Source organism: Gambusia affinis, linkage group LG10 (genome assembly GCF_019740435.1).
Source record: "Gambusia affinis linkage group LG10, SWU_Gaff_1.0, whole genome shotgun sequence".
In the NCBI taxonomy this organism is placed as follows: domain Eukaryota; kingdom Metazoa; phylum Chordata; class Actinopteri; order Cyprinodontiformes; family Poeciliidae; genus Gambusia; species Gambusia affinis.
The window spans coordinates 27,750,744-27,763,220 of NC_057877.1; the positions used below are offsets into that span (position 1 = coordinate 27,750,744).

At 35.3% G+C, this 12,477-nt stretch overlaps 1 long non-coding RNA gene across 3 annotated transcripts in view; it reads right to left on the reverse strand.

Moving 5' to 3' along the window:
* LOC122839189 overlaps positions 1-12,477 on the reverse strand; it is a 167,349-nt gene that overhangs the window by 15,642 nt on the left and 139,230 nt on the right. For all 3 annotated transcript variants that reach the window (XR_006371999.1, XR_006372001.1, XR_006372000.1), the window contains one exon: positions 4,539-4,605. This is a non-coding gene — a long non-coding RNA (uncharacterized LOC122839189). The remainder of the gene's footprint in view (positions 1-4,538; positions 4,606-12,477) is intronic.

Genomic DNA, 12,477 nt, shown 5'->3' on the forward strand with positions numbered 1-12,477 from the left:
GCTGAAAAGTCTTCTATTAGTTAGTTTTGTCTTATTTAAAGTGTACTAAGAGATTTGCACAAAAAATTAGACCAAAACTACTTTGCAAGACTTTGTGTTTTTGCAGTAATCTTTATTAAAATACCATTCTTAAGTCCTTTATACTATGAAAAACCAGCTGGATTTATTTGACAATAAGATATATACATATATATATACATATATATATATATATATATATATATATATATATATATATATATATATATATATATATATATATATATATATATATATATATTATATATATATATAAGCAGCATTGATATGGCAAAAGAAAATTCAAAGAATTTTTATGTCATGATATAAAATGTGGCATCGCTTTGACAGATCGTTTTAGAAGTATGCGTAAATCAGAGAAGTAAGTAATAGCATTGCAAATACCATAAACAAATCATCTCAATATATATATATATATATATATATATATATATATATATATATATATATATATATATATATATATGAATCATCTAAGTAACTAAATAACTCCAAACAAGAAAGCTACATGAAAACATTTAGAAATGTTTTCTAAGTATTGCTGTCCAAAGTAAAACTTTAAAAATGATGGAAAAGTTTTATTTCCACGGATTATTTCACTTCTACCAAATCTACCTGGTAAGATTTAGTGTTTTTGCAGTGTTAACTGTAAAGCTAATCAAACCTCCTGGCTCCTAAAGCTAAATGTCTGTAAATCAGATCCAGTAGCTGAGCAACAGATCGAGGCGTTTCCCATCATGCCTCCCGTCAGAGCCGGTCGGCGCTGCCCGTCCCCGTCTCCCTGGCTGCGCTGCCGGCTCAGGCTGTGAGCAGAGCGACGTTAATGTGTGGAGACACCTGACAAGCCTGCTGGCCTTTAGGGCTCAGCCTAATCACTCCGGACCCGAACCCATCGGGAATTAAACCCGCAAAACCAAACAGTCGCTGTGGGAGCCGGCTGGCGTCTGCAAGAGGCAGCGAAAGGAGCGGAAACGTTCTGACAGAAGAAGAGAAAATACAGAATCTTCATCTAAACATTCAAACTCTGATCCTCAGAGAAACATTTTCACTTAGAAATCCTAAAACAAAAGGCTTCCTCACACAAATAAAAACATGGATGCACTGCAAAAACACAAAATATTACCAAATATTATTGGTTTAGTTTTGTAATACATGTGAAATAGAATAAAACTAACTTACAAGTAACTTTTCAGGAGTTTGTTTTAAGTGCATAATGCATTAATATTGATGAAAAAGTTCCAGTTCATAAATGGGATAATCTGCCAGTGAAACTAATATTTTTCCATAAATATTAATGAATTATTTACTTAAAACAAGATCACATATCTTAATGAAAAGTTACTTATAATTTCGTTTTGTCTTATTGTATAGAAACTAAACTAAAATTACTTGGTAAGATTTTACGTTTTTGAATTTATCGCATCGTTTATCGTGTATTGTGATACATTTCATTGATAAAATTTTGATTTATCACTTTTGCAGTAAATTCCAATTAACAATGTGTAAAAAAACTAAAACTGTCCTTATTATCAGGATTGTTATTTTTACTATTTTCTCCACAGTTTGTTTAATAAATGTTAAATTATAAAATATGATTAAATGCAGAAACTAGAAGTTTTGGGGGAGCAATAATTGCTGTGACCTTAAAAATAAAGTAATAAATTAGGTTTTTTTGTCACTTTTATTATCACCGTAGTGTCAAAAAATATCATGATTAATCTTTAAGTCCCAGACAGAGGCATAGGAAGAAATGCTATATAACAACTTAAATAGAGCTTAGCTCCAAGAGGATAGAAATCACATCAGAAATGTCTCTGCAGCATGTTAGCGCTAACGCTAAAGCTCTTCTTCACCCTTTAAAACACTGTACTAATTCAAAATGAATGGGGATTTTGCAGGGTTTAAAGTACAGTAGCTTGTTAACTCTGGTATCTGTTAAGCCACACAGGGCCCCTCACCACTCTGCCCCTCTCTCCAGATGCCCTCATTAATTTTAGATTGGCTCTAAATGAGTCTCCTTCATCGCACCCGAGGTTTTCTAAATTAGATTCATTTATATTTAAATTGTGAAACAGGCGTGGTTAATGAGAGAATCGTTATTTTTGGGGGTTATTTCAGATATGCTGATAGTTTGGCTGTGTGAACTTAAACCACCAGAGAAGCTCACATGTAGCGAGGCCTGCAGTGTGTCAGCTTCTACTTCTGTTTTCTATGTTTTAGGTTTTTAAAGATGCTAATGGGAATGTAGCAGAATAAACGCTACATATACTACTAAACATCCTTAATCGGGTTAGGATAAGTTTATGAATGATATTAAACATGTTCTTTACATCTTTTGTACCAAATCACTGACATTTCTATGTATGAGTATATGAGGAAATAAAAATATGTTACAAGAATAAAGTCGACATATTCCAAGAAAAAAAAAAACATATACAACTTCATTCTTGTAATTTTATGACTGCATTCTTAGCATTTTTATTTTCTTAATATGGCAGGACAACATCGCTTACACTCGCACGTGAAAATGGCTGCAAACAGATGATTATACAACCATACATCTTTGAAAAGCAGAAGAGGAGCCTCCTGCACAACCTACCAGAAATCAGCAAGTGGTTTCTGGATGGTCAGTCAACAGCAAAACTCTTGTCTGTTCCAGCAGCCATTGTACAGCACATACAGCGGTAAAACCAGGGAGAAGAGGGAGAAGAAAAAATCCAAATTTGGAGATTAAAGACAGAATTCTGAGATTAAGGCCAACAACAAAACTCTTGTCTTTTCCAGCAGCCATTGTACAGCGTAAAGCCAGCTAGAGTTGCTTGGTAACAGCTTGTGGTTGCTAGGTAACGAGTCCCTGCCTACTAATTTGTGCCGTTACATTTGGAAGGTTTTCGAAACGGCTCATTTTCTAAACACCAAAAAATCATGAACATACTGCCAAAAAACAGGCTGACTGTTTCTTTAAGCGCTTGCTTTGTTTTTATAAGCAGTAGAGATCCAGATATAAGTGTAAAAAAGAACAACATGTGAATTTTGCATAACAGATCCGCTTTAAGAAAAGCTGTTTTCGTGTCCTTTCTGTCAGAACTGAGGTGAGTCCATAAACACAACCCTGGTTTGTTTCTTCTGTTAACACCTGATGTGTCGTTTCCAGCACATGTGTGCAGTTTGCTGCTCCACATGTGCTAAAAAGCAGATAATCAGACTCATGTTGACCTAACAGGTGCCTCCATCAACACACGATGGAGCAGCAGGACGCCTCTTAAAAATAAACTGCTGAAAATGCCACATCTGAGAAATAAAGAACATGAGCAGGAATCCCACCCACCCCACTCATAAAAGAGCCAAATCACAGAGCGCTTTACAGCTGTACGTCTCCTCACACGGCGTCCCATAGCAACCCCCCGGCTCCCCCGTCAGGAATCTGCTGTTAGGAATCTAAGTGCCAGGCGTTTAAAACCTGAGGAATGCTATTGTTCTGGTCACAGCTGCAGGACCGCTGGCCCGGCTGCTGCTGGGGCCAGGAGGAAGGAGGGCGGGGGCCACGAGGTGTGAAACAGACAACTTTACGTGTTTTAGCGCTCTGTGGTCTCATGACAAAGCAGCAAATAGTTGACAGCAAGTCGACACATTCCTCCTGGCCTGGACGTTTACAGTGGCTCCATAACCTTTGAACTCTTCTCAATTTTGTCAAATTACCAACACAAGGTTCAGTGTGTTTTATTAGGATTTTAAGAGGATTAGGGACACTAAAAAAAAAATAAAATCTAACTTTATTGTCTGAATTCTGAAATAAATAATTTTGACTTTTGATCTCAGAAGATTGAAGTCAAAATTAAAGTCCATATTCTGAAATTAAAGTCAGAATTTGGAGAAAAAGTTAGAATTCAGTTTTTTTCCAGTTGCTCTACTCCTCATCAATATTAACCCTTTCCAAACCAACATAAGAGAGAAAAATCCCTTTTGATCTCTGGTCACATGAGACTGAAATGTAACTCCTTTCCCTGCATGCTGGAAAACTAGCACACATTGTGTAAAGTAGGGTGATGGCAGCATCATGCAGTGGGGATGCTTTGACTGAGTTTAGAAGACGACAAAAGGAGAAAAATGCAATCAGTTCTGTGATTGTAAGGCGAACAGAAACGAAAAGATCAAAGGTCATTTTACAAGCCGTTACATTTTAGAATCCTGATTCGACATTTCTCCACTCAGTCTGCTGAGAGAACGACGAGGAGGAAGAGGATGATGAAGACACTTGTAGCAGAAAGAGGATCCATGCTGGTGATGCTCCTGTTTCTCGTTCATCACAGCGAGAAGGAAGAGATTCTCTCTGTCTGGTTGGAACAAAGCCTGGCCTTCTTCCAAACATCTGACTTCATAAACACCGAGCCACGCTCAGTTTGGAGCGCAGGAAGCTGGACGCGAACGCTGCCCTCCGAGGCACCGCTGTATATGTGTGTGTGTGTGTGTGTGTGTGTGTGTGTGTGTGATGTACCAACCTGGTCCCAGTTTCTGCCGTCTGGTTCAATCGCTGCCAGGGCGCGTCTTTAATCTCATGTTACGTAACTGGAAAAGAATAAAAAACAAAGTGAGAAACTGACTCATGAATTTGGGTCCACACTGAAAAAACTCAAAATATTACCAAGTATTTTTGATCTAGTTTCTAGAGCAAATATCTTAGGTCACTTAAAATGAGACAAAACTAACTTCTAAGTAACTTTTCAGCAAGATAGAGAAGCTCATTTTAGGTCAATATTGATGAAACATTCTTGTTTCACTGGCAGATTATTTCACTTATAATGTAGGAAAAACATCTTGTTATGAATGAAAACCTGCTGGGGAAACTGGGACTTTTCATCAGGATTGACCTAAAACAAGCTTCTACTGAAAAGTTACTTTGAAGTTTGTTTTGTCGTATTTTAAGTGAACTAAGATATTTGCACTAGAAACTAAATTAAAAATACTTGGTAATACCTTGAGTTTTTGCAGTGAAAAAGAAAAGCTCAAGGTTCAAAATTATTAAATCAATTGGCAATTTTAGTGCAAAAACATTATCATTAATCATAGTGACCATCTTGGGAAAAAGAACTCAGTAAATATGATTTCTCTGGGTCCAGTTGTGTTTGGTTCGACACCAAAAGTATTAATCTGTGATAAATATTAGCAAATTTAGCGGAAACATATATCTTCCTTGAAAAATGGCTGCCACATTGAATTTTTCAGTGTCTAATTTTCATTTTTTATTTTTCCCAAAAAAGCAAAGACCCTGGGAACATTTGAGCCCAGTTGGGTTCTTCTATCCACATGTGGAAGATTTTGCTGAAATGATCTGCGGCACCATATAGACAAACAGAACGCTCTGATTGCCACCTGTACATTTATTTCTGAGGCGTGATCAGCTCACAAAGCGCGTTTCTGTGGTATTTATCAGCGAAGCTGTGGGTGAATTCACAGATAGGAGACGGATTTATAAAACACTCGGCCTTGGTGAAAAGCTGCTGAGACTAAAAGGTCAGAGATCGTTGTGAATCCTTGTACGCTCACAATGGCTCCCAGTGTTTCCTGATCCAAGGTTGTGTTACCAGGCAACAAATACAGTTCAGGGCGAGCAACTTGCTGACTCTTCCCCCCGCCCCGCCCGCGTGAACTGTATCAAAGTTTCTTTGCAGAAAGTTGAGGCTGAGGCTCGAATTTATGTAAACGTACGACTAAACTACGAGAAATATTCTGAAAATTCTCCTTGCAGACACAGAGCTCACCGCTGCAGTGGAAACACACAAACTTCCTCCTTTAAATCATCTGAATAGTTTGCAGTACCACAGCACCAAGTCCCCCCCATTGCACTGCCCCAAAATAAAATAAAAAATTTGCAGAAATAAACAGAAGCATACGCAGCGACATAAAGGCGTTTAAAGCAGAGACAAGCAGAAACGACTGATCATTTACGTATTTATAGTTTAACAGCAAACATTTGATAAATGCAGTAAAGTTCATCTAATGTTACATTATAAAAACTGATTAAAAAGTAAAGATGTTTATTCTTCCATCCATCCATTTTCTATTCACCCTAATGGGGTCAGGAGGGTTGCTGGTTCCTCTCCAGCTACGTTCTGGGCGAGAGGCGGGGTCACCCTGGACAGGTCGCCAACAGGACACACAACCATTCACACACACACTCACACCTAGGGAGAATTTAGAGACCAATTAACCTGACAGTCATGTTTTTGGACTGTGGGAGGAAGCCGGAGAACCCGGAGAGAACCCACCATGCACAGGGAGAACATGCAAACTCCATGCAGAAAGACCCCGGGCCGGGAATCGAACCCAGGACCTTCTTGCTGCAAGGCAACTGCTCTGCCAACTGCGCCACTGTGCAGCCCAATGTTTATTCTTTTTTTTGCAAAATTGTAACCTTTATTGAGTAAATTTATTTATTTATTCATTGGGGGAAAAAAACAAATAATTATTTGTATAGAAAGGATTTAGAGCAAATTATGCTTTACTTATTTTACTATAATCCAAATGTTGGTGAATTTAATTACTAATCCATGACTTCCTATGAACTTTATGAATAAGTATAATGTGATACAGAGATTTACTTCATTAGCCACATTTAAAAATGGGAAAGACAAGAAAACATGAGGTTTAAGGAAGATGTTGATCTTTATGAGTTAGAATTAATCTACATAATCTACATGAGAATATCTGCAGGGATGGACTTTCATCTGCAATCAGAGAATTGATTAAAATTAATAAAGTAAAATAAGTGAGTCAACTGAAAACTATCAGATCTGATTAGAAACAAATAATCACGTTTTATCTTAACTGTATATTTTACCCCGTCTGACGATGTAATTTTTAAATATTAAATGATAGATAATTTGATCAGTTCCTCAGTATAACTGAATAGAGTTTTTTTCTAAATACTTTTTTGGAGAATTTAAAAGTCTAAATCAGTAATTTTTTTGCTTATAAATTGCTCCAGAAATGGACATATTTAAACTATTAAGACTAAAATAAGCATAAAAATGTGACTGCAGGTGAAACTGCATAAACTGTTTCGTTTGAATGATTTTAAAATGAGACAAAGCAAACAAACAGTTGACATTAAGAGCATCAAAATGAAACCTTTTATGAAACTAACTAAACTAAACTTCAAAATGAGCAATATTACCTCCAATAACAAATCAAATCTTTCTGAAGCATTTTTTTCTCTTCTTCCTTGCCATTGTCATTTTTCTGCTGGTTTCTCCATTATGACATAATTATATGTAAAGTGTTTGCATTGGGATGAAGTTCAGTTCAGTAAAATCCTGTTTGCTGTTTGCAAAGCATGTGGCTGCTTGGTGAGACAAACTGAGGCCTTTCTGAAAACTGGAAACGTTACGTGTTTTCCGTATTTCCATTTGACTTTCAAATGGTGCAACAGACTCCAGCAACGTCAGAGCAACAAAGATGGTGCACAAACAAGAGGTATCACTTTGACACAAACGGTCAGCGTCTTTGTCTGGTGCATTTTTTTTTGTTCAAATAATTTGTTTTTGATTCAGTGAAGTTAATCACAGTGAGTATAAAATCCAGAAATGTTACTGGAGTAAGAGTAGTGATACTTCATGATTATAATAAGTAAAAGTAAAATAAAATACTCTTTCCAAAAGTTCCTCCAGTAAATGTAACGACGGTAAAGTTCCTGCATTGTGTTTGTTTCCAGCTGCTGATCTGTTGCTAACTTTACTGAGATTACAGGCAGATGTGATCAGATCCCGGCTGTGTTTGTGTCAGTCAAATACATGTAATCTTTGGTTTATGACTGATTATGTATGAGACAAATAATTGCTAGTTTTGAATTTTAACTGTGCTCTAATTACTTTTATTAGTGTTTTTGTCTGATTTGTTGATTTATGATTGTGGATGTAACAGATTTGAGATAAATCTGACAAACACAATATATTTATATGAAAGCATTGAAGAATTTACTATGTTTAATTTTGGAAAAAATACAATTTGAAACTGTTTGTTCTGCTTGAATTTGTTATTTGTTTATTTTCCCCCTTTTAGGCTGTAAATACCAGAGTTTGGGCATAACTTCATCATTTGATAACATAAATTTAAATATTAAATCAGATGTTGTGGTCAGTTACTCAATCCTAAATCAACCTTTTTTTTTTATCAAATATTTGATTAAAATTTTAATTTTACCTCAGTAAAAGCAAAGTAATACTACTCTTACTTCAGTACCTCTGGTTTTATATTTATGGTTTTAATAGTTTTATGGATGTTTTATCTTTCAGTAAAGATTGTGCCTAAGATATAAACTCAAGATTACAAAGGAGCAAATAAGAAAACTGTTATTAAGAATTCACTAGATTTTAGTTTATTTGTGGTTTAAAGAATCATGAAAACATAAAAACGTCAAACAGTCATCAATTGTGAAATCAGTAACAAATATTATAATTTAAATGCCATCATTAAAATCATCAATAAACATCAACTATGTTGATCTGTGTTTCGTTTATAATGTTCAGAAGCAGCTCTAATCTGATGTGTTTTTAGTCTGGATGTAAAGGAGTTCAGTGTTTCAACTATTTTTCAGATTCCTTTATTCCAGATTTGTTCAGTGATTTATAAACGAACAGTATTTTAAAGTTTATTCTCTGACTGTAGGACTGGGTGATGTGCTCTAACTTCCTGGTTGTAGTCAGAACTCCAGCAGCAGCGTTCTGGATCAGACCTGTGAAGACGCTGCTGCTGTAATGAATGCAGCCAAACAAACGCCTGGATGAGTTTCTCTGGATCAGGGGTGTCCAAACGTTTTGCATCATTTAACAGAATCCCAAAGTTGAAAATACTCAGCGGCCATATTTATGACTTTTTTATATCTTCTCTGCAACAAATTAAGCAATAAAGAAGCAAGTTATCATCTTAATTCATTTTTAAAGACTTTTTTCCATTTATTCAGTCTAGAAATAAACTGGTCTATTCCAAACAACAAAAACAAGAACTTTTTCCAAAGAAAAGCTTGATAGAAGAATTAATGTGGTCTAGTCTTGTTTAAGTGAAATGTCGCTGGATGTTTTCGCCCCACTTACTATGAAATTAAAATGAAAACAAACACAACTATCAAAAAATATCTCATGCCTAATGCTTTCCATTAAAGAAGAATTCAACTTTTTATGAACAATTTCCTGCTGAAAAGCGACAAAAAACCCACCCTGGACCCATTCTTTTAACTGCAGTCGTGAAATTGTTTCAAGGGCCACAAATGGCCCTCAGACCGCACTTTGGACAACCCTGCTCTAGATTTTACTATGACATCAGTCCTCTAATTGTGGAAATGTTCCTCAGGTGATAAAAGGCTGACTTTGTAACCGTCTTTATGTGGCTCTGAATGTCCATAGTTTCTTCTTCATGTAATAGTTATTAAGTTTCAAATTAAACTCAAATCAACAGAGTGTGCATGTCCCTCTCTGTGCTTCTGCATGTGTAAAAACCTGTGCTAACATGTAGGCGTGTGTGTGTGTGTGTGTGTGTGTGTGTGCGTGTGTGTGTGTGTGTGTGTGTGTGTGTGTGTTTTAACAGCAGAGGGCCCCCAGAGCCGGGCTCCATCATTCCCAGCTGGATTGTGGGTAGCAGGGAGAGCTGGGAGAGGGTTTGGAGTCGGGCTTTGTTTGTTCCTGTGTGCTGACATCACCGTGCTGATGGCACCAAATCCCCGTTCCCCTGCACACAGCACTTTCTATACAAAACAGCAACACACACACACACACACACACACACACACATACACTCTCTGTGGCACATGGTGCGAGTAATGCCAACTAGGCCAAAAAGAAAACCAGCTCTCTCTTTTTTAACAGACATCCATGAATGCGAATACGCTCAGCTAACTGGCGGTTCTGTCTATATTTGGGTTTTTGCTGAAACTTTAAATGAGTTCAGGAACGAGGAGCCACATCAGCCCAGACTCACTTCTACCAAACTAATTCAGGACATAAGTTTTTAAAAAATCAATCATTTGAAAGAGTTCTGGTTAATTCATGCATATTTGATGGAAGAAGAAAAGTTTTTCATTTAAAAAATGTTTTTTTAATAACTTAGACAATAATTAAGCTTAAATGATTCAGATAATAATTATCCACAGCAGTTTTTACCTTTGTTTAGTGAAAAACTGAATGTTAAAACATTGTTATTAAGCTTTCTAAGTAATCAGATGATGGCCAGTCATTTTCTATTGTTTATAAAAAACTACTTGTTTTTAAGTCTCCAAAATAACTTTTTGCAGGTGAGAGAAAATATGAAAAGAGGATGATAATCATAAAATGAAACTGAAAAATGAAGCACAAGAAAAACATGAACGTTTTAAAATTAAGAGTTTTGCTCAAAGCAAATTATTGTTGAAAGTTTTTATACATATGGGGAAAAATTTTTATCACCATCTTGTATTGTTTATTTTCTCTTTTTCAACCAATGAGAGATAATAAACCATTAGAGTTAAAAACAATAAAACGAGATTTTAGAAATAGTTTTGGAAAAAATAAAGATTCCTGCTTTTGTTATTGCAAATAAATATTCAACAAACAACAAATTGGGTTTCAAAGATTTATAATAATTTAATTCTTTCGGTTTGTTAATTGATCATTATAATTTCTCATAAAAAATTTATATTAAAACCTTCAGTGAAACTTTGAAGTTTGGAGCTAAATTTCAAAGAAAATTAGAAACTGCTGACTTTTTCTACAACCTGCGGATGAATTTTTGATTTTAACTGAATGAAAATTTCCTTCTAGTATTTCAGTATTTTATACTGATGATAAAAAGTTGTGTTTAACTCGTACTTACATGCCACAAAAATCTTTACTCTTATTTCAAAGAGTTTCTTTTATTCTGTTAAATAAATAAACAACAAAAATTAAGGTGTAATAACAGGAACTGAAAACGAGGGAAAAAGTAATTAATCTGGAGAGAAAAACTTTAAAAGACCTTCAGAAAACTAAAGAAATATTCACCTTTTAATGACTAAAGACGGATCCATCGCTCGGAGGGAAAATATTATTATTTGTAAACTATTTGATTGTAATTTGCCTCACAGTGAAGACGAGTTCAGGGAGTTTATGCTGTACATGTGTTTGCTCATAATCTGCCTGTCTTTACATAACCTGGTTAAATATTAACCCAGAGCTTTTCTCCTTCACTTTACTGGCTCTTTGGTATGCATGCAGCCCAGCGAGAGGCGGGGCCAGTCGCACACACTTCCTCTCAGCCAAGAGGAAATGGGGCCATTTTTTCTTCTTATAATGATTATTACTATTTTTTTTAATGTTGTAAACACAAAACCTCATTTTGACCTTTTTTTTTCTCCAATGAAAAACATTTTCAAGGTTAAAATTTGAGCTCAAAGTGTCCACTATGGGCTGGAGAATTATTGCTGTTTATAAATTATTGTGATAAATTTCTTGTCATGATAAGATTTTTATTTATTATTCTAAATGTAAACATGTGGGAATATCACCTGGTAGTTTGGTAGTTTGTTGTAATCTCGGCTGTTATGTGAGATTAGACGACCGTTTAGTTCTTTTGAACATTTGAACCTCCAGTTTGTGCTAAATTACAACGTTGCTTTTACAGTTTCCAAACCTTTTGATTGATTGATTAATGAACTTTAAGCCTAATTTTATTACTAATGTTTTGATTGTGCTTTCTACTTAGCTTGATCTTTTTTATTTCTGTCTTTTTAGCTTAAAGCTCCGTTAGCAACATTGATATAATAATTAAAACCCCTGAGGATAATTGGTTAAATCACTATTGTCTAAATATGCCTAATGTCGCTAATTTGCAACATATCTAAATTGATATATATTTTTTCTTCCTTTATTTAAATTAACAGGCATCTTCTTCACAACAAATACAATAAAATTAGAAATAGATTAATTAAAGTTGCCTCTCACTTGTGCTCAATAATCTACAAGATTGCATTAAGTTCCCAATCCTTTTGATTGATTGATTAACTGATTTATATCTGAACTTTAAGCCTCGTTTTATTACCAATATTTTGATTGTGCTTTCTCCTTAACTTGATTTTTTTATTTCTGCCTTTTTTATGCATGTTTCTCTGCAAAGTATGACGGATTGATTCATATCCATGTTGTGGTGAAAAAATAGGCAGCAAAAAAACCAAACATATTTCCATCTGTTCATTATTGTTCATGTTAAACTCAGGAATGATCAGAAATGCACTCAGACTGCAACACTTAAATGGAAACGAACTGAAAGTAGAGCTGAAGTTCCAGCGTTTTGAGAAGGTGCCATATCTTTAGGGTCCAAATGAAAGCAGCTTCACTTTAATCATGTTATTCAACACTTCCTGTCATTTTGGGATATAAAAATACAGCATCTTGCTCAAGGACACTTCAGTGGAGCAGCTGCAGGTTCAACCCTCAT